The 10,770-nt window shown below is 47.1% G+C and overlaps 1 protein-coding gene across 2 annotated transcripts in view; it reads right to left on the reverse strand.

The window, feature by feature from the left end:
• Positions 1-6,380, reverse strand: part of nrcama (neuronal cell adhesion molecule a) — an 84,943-nt gene extending 78,563 nt beyond the window's left edge. The window contains exon 1 of one of the 2 annotated variants that reach the window (XM_031582347.2): positions 6,109-6,380. The gene's annotated coding sequence lies outside the window, so the exon portion shown is untranslated. The remainder of the gene's footprint in view (positions 1-6,108) is intronic. The other variant, XM_031582359.2, reaches the window with a different exon arrangement.
• Between the last annotated feature and the right edge of the window lie 4,390 nt (positions 6,381-10,770).

Raw genomic sequence — 10,770 nt, forward strand, 5'->3', positions numbered from 1 at the left:
ACATGGGAGGGAGAGGGAGAGGGAGAGGGAGAGGGAGAGGGAGAGGGAGAGAGAGAGAGAGACAGAGAGGGAGGGAGAGAGAGAGAGATAGAAAGAGAGAGGGAGAGGGAGAGAGAGAGAGAGACAGGGAGGGAGGGAGAGAGAGAGAGGGAGAGAGAGAGAGAGACAGGGAGGGAGGGAGAGAGAGAGAGATAGAAAGAGAGAGGGAGAGAGAGAGAGACAGGGAGGGAGGGAGAGAGAGAGAGACAGGGAGGGAGAGGGAGAGAGAGAGAGGGAGAGAGAGAGAGAGAGACAGGGAGGGAGGGAGAGAGAGAGAGAGAGAAAGAGAGAGGGAGAGGGAGAGAGAGAGAGACAGGGAGGGAGGGAGAGAGAGAGAGACAGGGAGGGAGAGGGAGAGAGAGAGAGAGGGAGGGAGAGGGAGACAGGGAGAGAGAGTGAGACAGGGAGGGAGAGAGAGAGAGACAGGGAGGGAGAGTGAGACAGGGAGGGAGAGGGAGAGAGAGAGAGAGAGGGAGGGAGAGTGAGAGAGAGAGAGAGAGGGAGAGAGAGTGAGACAGGGAGGGAGAGTGAGACAGGGAGGGAGAGGGAGAGAGAGAGGGAGGGAGAGGGAGACAGGGAGAGAGAGTGAGACAGGGAGGGAGAGGGAGAGAGAGTGAGACAGGGAGGGAGAGTGAGACAGGGAGAGAGAGTGAGACAGGGAGGGAGAGAGAGAGAGACAGGGAGGGAGAGAGAGAGAGACAGGGAGGGGAGAGAGAGAGAGAGGGAGAGAGAGAGAGACAGGGAGGGAGAGTGAGACAGGGAGGGAGAGGGAGACAGGGAGAGAGAGTGAGACAGGGAGGGAGAGGGAGACAGGGAGAGAGAGTGAGACAGGGAGGGAGAGGGAGAGAGAGTGAGACAGGGAGGGAGAGTGAGACAGGGAGAGAGAGGGAGACAGGGAGAGAGAGTGGTGGCTGACAGCGAGAGAGAAAAAGAGTGTGAAGGAGAGAGAGTGGTGGCGGAGAAAGAGAAAGAAAGGAGGGAGGGAGAGAGAGGGAGACAGAGACAGAAAGAGATCAAAAGAGAGAGGGGGTGATGGAGAAAAACAGAATGAGATACAGAGAGAGGCAACTGAGTGTGAGGATGTAAGGGTACACGGGACAGACATGGTCCCACTTCTGTCTGTGTGAATATGTGTGTGTGCATGTGTGTGTGTGTGTGTTTGTGTGTGTGTGCACAGTAATGAGACAACATGCATCAGGCCAGTCATCTGAATGCCCCAACCCACGGTCACATCACAAGCTGCTAAATGCCTCATCCTACCCTCTTCTCTTTCTCCTTCTCCTTCTTGTCTTTCTCTTCCTCCATCCTCTCCTCTCATTTCCTCTCCACTGAGGCTGGGGGAAGCCTGACTGTAAGGGCCCTCATTGACAGGCCTCTGGCCTCCCGTGTGGACTGGGCCCCTCAACACATCTGTTACACAGAGGTTGGCATGGAGAGAGAGGGGGATAGGAGGGGGGAGGAGAGGAGGAGAGGAGGAGAGGAGAGGAGAGGAGAGGGAACCACCAATCGGATAGCTCCCATGCCGTGTGTGTGTGTGTGCGCAGAGGGGCTCTCTTTCTATCTCGTTTACTTTCTCTCAAGCTCCCTCCGCCTCCCTCTTTCAGTCTCTCACACTCTCGTTCTTCATTCTTTCTTTCTTTGCATCTCTCTCTCTCTCTCTCTCTCTCTCGCAGTGTGCAAGAGAACTAAGTGACAGACTTCTCTCTTTTGTGTGTCTCTCAGTCCACACTGACCTGACAGGATGTCCCTCCTCAGCACACATAAAGGAGAGCCACCGCTGAGCCTTGTCCGCCCGCCAGAGAAGAAAAGGTGCTTTTGTTACACCCGATTCCTTTAAGACTTCATTAAATAGTGTGATACACAAAGACCCCCCCCCCCAATTACACACACACTCATATGGGGGTCAAAGAAACACAAATGCAGGGGGGGGACGCCGGCTCGAACTAAAAAGGGACTAGATGAATACATGCATGAATGATGAATGCATACCAACAATTTTTGCACTTGCATTTGTCACCAGCAGAACCTCCCAAGCCGGCCCTGCCTGATGATGTAATGATGGTGGAGAACTATAAGTAGGCGTGTGTGCCGTGCCACCAGCCATCACGTACAGGCAGCTCCGGAGAGATCCGTCATGGCAGCGGCCCTCCCAGCATGCACCTGCCAGCCTGGAGTGGAGCGGTGTGCCCCTCACCGCCCCCAAACACATGCACCTTTTTGTTCCCGAGCCACAGAGAGAGATAGAGAGAGAGAGAGAGAGAGGGAATGAGAGAGAGAGAGACATGATAAAGGCAATGACCTCCTCCACAGGAGAGGACAGCCAGCCCTCGACCACAGCTAAGAGTCCAACTGACAGCACTGACCGTGTTTATTAGTGTGTTAGGAGAGTGTGTGTGTGTGTGTGTGTGTGACCGTGTTTACTAGTGTGTTAGGAGAGTGTGTGTGTGTAACACCGTGTTTATTAGTCTGTTTGGAGAGTGTGTGTGTCGGACACCGTGTTTATTAGTCTGTTTGGAGAGTGTGTGTGTGTGACCGTGTTTATTAGTGTGTTTGGAGAGTGTGTGTGTCTGACACCGTGTTTATTAGTGTGTTTGGAGTGTGTGTGTGTGTGTGTGTGTGTGTGTGTGTTAGGGGTGGGGGTTCCACTGTGAAGATGATTAAAGATATTTAGTATTTTACAGTAGGACCTCATGAACTGAATGGAAACGTTATGGTCTGCTGGTTTCCACAAGTCTCAATTACACATATCATACAATACCAGAAGAGTAATAACCATTGAACTACAATGTGGGGAATTACAAAGTGATGATTTTTTTGGGAGCGCACAAATGTCCCAGGATGATGACATCTCTAATCTACTTATGCAACACACTAGCCATAAACACCCACTTAAGACCATGATGCCCTGCCATCACGCTTCACCAAAAACCTCCGTGTTTGTTCTAAGTCTGGTGCTTTGGTTGTGTTGGTAAAACCCTTCAAAAGAGGCACCAGAAGTGCAAACACATTGACAAGCATGACAGGAGGCATAACTAATGTGTCTGGCTGCCCGAAAAACAACAGCTGGTCCTGGCACCCGGCTGGCTGCCACTGGCTACTGAAACATCTCCATTAAACGTCTTATAATTTCCAATTCATCAATCTTCATCCAGTCATGAAATTTTAATGGAAGTCCATCATAAAATTCAACTACAGTAATAGTTGTGTTCAGTGTGTGTGTGTGTGTGTGTGTGTGTGCGTGTGTGTGTACGTGTGTATGTAGGAGAGAGAGAGAGAGAGAGAGAATGTGTATGTGTGTGTGTGTGTGTGTGTGTGTGTGTGTGTGTGTGTGTGTGTGTGTATGTGTATGTAAGAGAGAGAGAGAGAGAGAGAGAGAGAGGATGTGTGTGTGTGTGTGTGTGTGTGTGTGTGTGTGTGTGTGTGTGTGTGTGTGTGTGTGTGTGTGTGTGTGTCTGTGAGTAAGTGAGAGACAGAGATAGAGATAGAGATAGAGAGATAGAGAGATAGAGAGAGAGAGAGAGAGAGAGAGAGCGCAAGAGAGAGGATGGTTGTGTCTGTGTGTGCCTGTGGCTGTGTGTGACACACAACGAAAGCCGGAAAAACATATCAAGACAACGAAGGAGAGAACAGCATATGACATGCAAAGCCAAACACCCAAACACATGAACATCATTACCATTCAGCTCAGTGGAGGCACCAAGCCAGGCACACTGTTGACTAATGACCCCTCAGGCCTCGTGATCCACACAGGGAATTCTGGGTGATAATGATTTTGCACACGCCAGATCCGGCGCACTGGAGCAGGCCTTTGCCTGTGGAGACGAGGCACGTGGGCCTCATTGTCCCCAGGGATTATCTTAAACAACAAAAGCCCGTGGACAGAAAACAATGCCCCTGACACACACACACACACACACACACATACACACACACACACACACACACACATATTTAACAGCATGTGCTTGCTGTGAGCAGAAACAAATGCATCTGCATAAAGATCTGCGCAATTTTTAATCCTCTCATTCCTCGCCCACACACACACGTGTGAACACACACACAGGCGCACCAAGCACACACACAGACCGAGACAGACACACACACACACAAATACACAAACAGACACACATACACATACGTACATATTAACGTGCATACTCAAACATGTACATATACACATACATAAACAGATACAAACCCACACATACACACACAGGTGTGCATACACACATATCTGTGCATGCACACACACACACACACACACACACACACAACCAAAACAGCAGCTAACTCTGAAAGGACCTAGGTGTGATCCAACTGATAAGGGGCTTTGATATGTCCTAGCAGTGTTCTATCTGATTTACTGACGTTTTCCATACACATAAAACACAAAGATGTCCAACACTGTCCTCTAATAGTTTACAGAGGACTCTGTATTTAAATTGAGCAGAGTAATATAAATTCTCTGTCTTTTCTTCCCGCCCATTGTACATCTGTCTGGCCATTTCTTTCTGCTGATGATTAAGTTTCAGTGTGGAGCACTCAGAGAATGCTCGCATGATAAAAAATGGTGACTAATAAAAACGATGAAAGATGAAAATACATAATTTGTTTGTGATATTAATTTCCGTTCAGTCCTCACCACACGCCTACTGCTTAATGTCCATAACAGTTGATAAGAGCACAAAAACACAGCCTAGACCCTCTTTCGCCTACGTCTATGTTTGGCCCCTACATCAACGTGTCTTTGGGTCGTCGGGAGATCCACGTGGGCTCTGGGATTCAGAGCGTGATGTCGCTTGACATCTGTCACCACGTCGCCTCAGTGAAACACACACATACACACACATGTCCCCTCTGTACCGTCCTTCTCTCAGAGAAGTAGGATAACCCTAAAACGACTTCTCCAAACAGTGAAACCGAGGACAAAAACATCTGTTTTATTTCAGTCGCGAAACAAGGATTATTGTCGTTCCATTCCAGCTGCATAGGATCCGATTAAGTCATGCTGAGAAATAATCAGATAACACAGCGTGAAATCCAAGTATCTAAATCGAAAAAAAACAGTTAAAGCATATTAAAGACAGCATATTATTTAAGAGACTTTACTCACTTACTTCACTCGACATTAAGTCATAGTTTAAAGGTCACATGGAATGGTCTAGATTGATATTCGAATGCCCCGTGGAAAAAACTTTGAGGACAAGGCATGTGATAACGCAAATCAGACGATTGCAAATGCTTGCGTAAAAGAAATGTCAGGGGGAATCCTGGCTGTGGAATTCATACATTTTTAGCAGGCGAGTTGGAGCATCGCAGGCCGCACGCACACCGAAAACTTAACGTGTCCTGTCATAAAACATTTGCTATGTGACGTAGAGATGGACAATGTAGCTGAAGGTTGTCGTTCCGTATATGAATTGCTGTTAATCTGCTTTGCACTGCATCAATTTGCTGTGTTGCACCTGTTTTCGACACTCGAGCGCCCCGCGGAATAACAGGCGACAGTTTCACCGGTAGCCTATTTCACCCATTTGAAAATCCTGTCCGATATTCTTTGCTACAGCCTGATGTAGTATATGGACACGCAGAATAATGGCTGTTATATTTTCCTTAGATTAGAGGGCGTCCAAACTGATTTAATTTGGGCTAAATCTTTCCTGGAGTATGCCGCCATTGTGTTTGAATAATAAAACGGCTGTTATAGTCAGCAGGCTACTACGATGCGCCGAGTTTTATTTTCCAGTGTCATACATTGCAACACCTTGCGTTTTCTACATCAAAACACTCCTAACACCAGTATCCTGAAGTCTTCCCCTCCCTTGTGTCGACTTGGGCATCAACAGTACACCTTGACAGATCATCACAGATATCCGCAACATCATCGGTTGCTATGGGAAAGGCACAACTGGTCGTTGTCCCGATCGACTAACCATCCACTGCACCAAATGCGCATTCTCATATTCCCACAGCCGCACATCATCGAAAAACACGAGACAGAACACCAGAGCAGACTGACAATGCTTCATTTAAAAACCCTCTTTGAAAAAAAGGAATCACGACACTCACCTTTCTGCTCGTATCTCGCAGTGTGGCGTTAGTCTCGCATAGGTTCGGATTCAATCGTATTTCTCTCTCTCTCGCTCTCTCTCTCTCCCTCTCTCTCTTCCTCCCGGCTAGGACTCGTCTCTCGGCGATGCACGACTTCCCCGCAGCCTGTGGTCCTTCTCTCCCACCCGTTCAGCTGCTGCTGTCAAACGTGCAGCGCCGTCCCGCGCACGCTCCGTGTAGGCGCAGCCGTGTCCGGACGTCGGCAGTTTGGAGGCGCTTCTAGCTTTTCTGTCACGGACAAGAAAGGGTGGGAAATCTCCTAAAACGATAAAAATGTAGTATAGCCTACTCTTCCCGAGATAAGAAGTTGTTATGCCATTATGAAAGGCTGGACGCATTACAGCTATGTTTTTTAGAAGAGGCACATAATGAAAACATGAATAGACCTTTAGAATGAATGAAAACGAATAAAAAAATATTAATGAATAATACATTAATAAAGAAAGAATAAATGAATATAGCAAATAATAATACAATTACAAATCGACGTTGTAATGGGAAAATGAAAAACTGAAATTTGGCACATGTGAATGCTCTGTCAAAGGAAGCTACCATGAGAAATGGGAATAGTTCAGTGATGGAATTTGACATTTAGGTGACTGTAGATTGGGCGTTCCATTCTAGAAGGTGTGTTATAGAAAGTGAGCCATTTTTTGTCGTGAAATGTGGAGCCCAAAACAGATACATACAGATCAAGGGATATTTCCTATAAACCCCCATCTCATTAACACACACACACACACACACACACACACACACACACACACACATACATTGCAGACACAGACACACACTCAACTCATCAAATTCCACTTTTATCCTTCAATGTACCTTGAAACTAAACTCTGCAAACATAAACATCACACCACAAACAGTCCACATCCAGCACGACAAAAGGGGGATCCATGATGGTGCATGTTAATCACACAGCATTAGTTCCTTGCACCCGTGTTGCTCCCCAGAGCCCACTAAGAGGACAGACAAATAATTTCGAACACGTAATTTCGGTTCAGTGTTTGTTTGCATTGCATGCGTCAGAGTAGCAGGAATGCGGGCGCATGTAAAAGTGCATTTATGTGTTTGCTGATTGTGATGAGGCCCCTGGGGGGGGGGGGGGGGGGAGCCCAGATCCCACAGCTGTTAAAAGCAGCCTCTCACTAGTCCGTATGTGAATAGGTTAGAACTATAAAACTCAACTTTAGTCTTGGTCTGGGAGTTCAAGTAAATTACTGATGTGAATCAAACTAAATGAAAGCCATTCTTTAACAGCAGAACAGTGCCTCTGGGTGGAATGTCTCCAGGTGGAGGGGTTATGGTCTGGGGGGGGGGGGGGGGGGGACGGACAGAACACGTGAGTCTTTAGAACCGGTGGTCGAGTCAGTGTAAGGGTAGCATGTGAGAACGGCAGGCAGCGGGAAGGAGGGGGGTGGGGGGTGGGGGGGGTTGCGGTGACAGACGGAGGGGCAGATTTTTCTCACTCTTTTTTCCATCCACAGAGGAAGATGGACGGTGGTGCCAGAGATCCTGGTGCCCAGCCTGCCTCTTGTTTATCTGCACCAGCGAGGATGCAGTCTATTTTAGGGACACAACACCACACTGCGGCTCACTACAATGCCTTTTATTTATATTCTACCAGCCCTAAAGCGTTTTAAACAGGGAAGTGTCACTTCATTCTCCTGCCGTCAGACACCCTGGGATGAGGGCCTGACACAAACCTCTGGGAGGGTGTTAGTGAATGGCCCAGGTAATGGCTGTAGCTGCTCATAGATATCAGGACTTTTATCCCTCCATATACCAGTGAATCTCTCCCCACACATATGCTCTCGTGAATGTCTACTGTCAGCCTGGCATGCAAATCACCAGACTAACCGGACTTACCTGACGATGCTAATTCACGTCTAATTAGTCTATCCAAGTGAAACAGAGCATGTGCTTTTAAGTTATATAAAAAAACAGTAGAGAGAATATAGTTCTTTGGAGGCAAACCAAGGCCTGTTATGCAGGGTGATACACATTAATATGCTTACTTCACAGCACATACATGTTTCAAAACCACACCTACGCACTCAAAAAAGAACATTTGTTTCAGTAATGTATGACACCGTAATGAAAACAAATGATTCGCTTAAAAAACATTATTGGTTTATTATACATTAAGCATTTCAGTTTGACTATAAGCTTGAGAGTAGCACGCCTACTATAGGGTGTGACTTCTGGCCTAAACACCGCCTGATCTTTCGTGGTTTCCTCCTGTCCTTCTCTGTCTCTCTGTAACAAAGGGCACTTGCACTTCGACACTAAAAGTCCAACCCACAATTCTTTACCAGTGATGTTATTCAATGTTCTTAATGTAAACCTGAAAAAACACATTCTGCCTCTCAACACACATTAAAAAATGTTCATGTATATAACTTCTAATTAAAGTCTGTCCTAAAGCCCTTCAGCTCTTCAGTTCCTTTACTCAGCCCTCCTTCCCCATGTCTGGCTGAGGTACTCCAGGAGCCCTGCTGTTTACATGTTCTGCTTCCTAAAGTGGGGGGGGGGACAGGGCTGAGAAGGCCGTGGTGTTATGGAGTTATCGCATGTTTACTTCCTCCCTGTGTCTGATCCCAACCTACCAGTCATCATCATCATCCTTGCCCAGTCAAGCCAGGGATGTCATGGAGGAGGCTGTACAGTATACTGTGTACGCAACCTGACACAGACAGGAAGCCTGTGGAGAGAACAGGAACACAAAGGAAAAGCAAGCTATAGGAGAGAGAGGGAGTGTGTGTGTGTGTGTGTGTGTGTGTGTGTGTGTGTGTGTGTGTGTGAGAGAATGAGTGTGTGAACACGGCTGAACGGTCTCGTGTGTGTTCATTTGATCCATGGTCACTTCTGGATGCCTCGAGGCTGTTCTCATCATATATACAGAGGGATTATGAGAGGCCATCCATTTTCACGGGGAGTCCCAGTGCTGAGCTTTTGCCACCCTTCCTCAGGGACACATTTATTTATTCCCTTTCATATCCACGGCCGCATCTCCCCTGTACAGTGCCATGGATATTACAAACATGTAGTTTATTGAGATAACCAAACCCAACCCGCCCCACCACAAACAAACACACACACCCACCCACCCACACATGGGCGTTTGTTTTGTTGACAAGGCCACATGTTCATCTTGGGGTGGGCTGCTGGTTCTAACAACAGAGGGTGTCTTCCCTGTGTATGGGTTGCCTGATACCAGCGCATGGCACACTGTCTGGGTGTTATCTTAAGGGCTCACACTGGGGCAGATAATAAGAACAGGGTACAAGCTGTGACTAAAGTGATTATTTTTGAGTTACTCTCCTGGGAGTCTCTCAAAGCAACATCGGCGTATGCCACCCAGTCCATACACGTCTCTGTGTCTGACAGAAGCACGGGTCTCCAGGGGAAAGGGGTTGCTTGAACTGGACTATTCCTTCCCTTAGAACACAAGCACGACACTACAACAACAAAAAGAGTTCTAGCTTGTAAAAATGATTCCTGTAACAGCTTACTCACTATAAACAAGAGCCATGTGGAGGGCCAGGCAGAACAGTTGCTAGGCAACAGCTCTACCCCCACCCACCCTCTCTCTCTCTCTCTCTCTCTCATTCTGTCTTTCCTTGAGAAGCCTGACAATCCGAATCACTCAGAAGATTCCATTACCCAGACGACGGTGAGAAGGTTCCGTCTGGATCAAGCATCATTGGCTCCTTTCCCATCCAGACGGTCATTAACCTTCACACTCCACAGCCTCCCTCAAAGCCCCCCAATACCCAGAACTCTGCTACTACTACTGAGATTATTAAGGCCAGTACTAAGCCATACAGGCACAGCACAGAGCATCACAGTTACACCACTGGGCACTGTGATGCTAATGAAGAGAAGTACAGTATATACTGGAAGTGTACACTTACTAAAGTACATACTAAGTATGCATACTTTATATAAGTAATTTTCTGAGTGATTAGGATTGTGTGTGTGTGTATATATATATATATATATATAAATAAATAAATAAAATTACTTATATCACACATATATATACACACACACACACACTATGCTTAAATTTCTCCTGACATTGTTGTCAATACTGGGTTTGTTCTGTACCATGAGGCTCAAGTGTAAATACTATATTTCCCCCACACACTCCTCCCTCTCCAAACACAAGTTCCCATTCAAATATTCTTTTCGCAGGGACCTGCAGGAATCGCCACACTATTGCACTTTTCCGAAGCGAGGGATGCCCAACATTCCGGAGCTTAAAGGTCAAACAGAAACATCCTAACTCAGTTTTGACTGGGGAGAATGAGAGCGTGTTCTTCTCACAGTGAAGTGTCCTGACGAGTTTCAAATATGTGGGACATAAAACGGAAACATTTATGCCCCATTCATTCCTAGCTTCCTCCTGCTCGCTCTCAGTTTCTCAACCGAAATAACCTCGGCTATGCCAGAGAGGGCGTGGATGATGAGCACACACACACACACAAACACACACACACACACACACACACACACACACAGACACACACGATCTGGAGTGGTTCCAGGTTTGAAGGTGGCAGTTATGAATGTCAACTAAAGTCAATGAGCGAGAGCAAGCAATCG

Source organism: Clupea harengus, chromosome 16, assembly GCF_900700415.2.
Source record: "Clupea harengus chromosome 16, Ch_v2.0.2, whole genome shotgun sequence".
Taxonomy (NCBI): Eukaryota; Metazoa; Chordata; class Actinopteri; order Clupeiformes; family Clupeidae; genus Clupea; species Clupea harengus.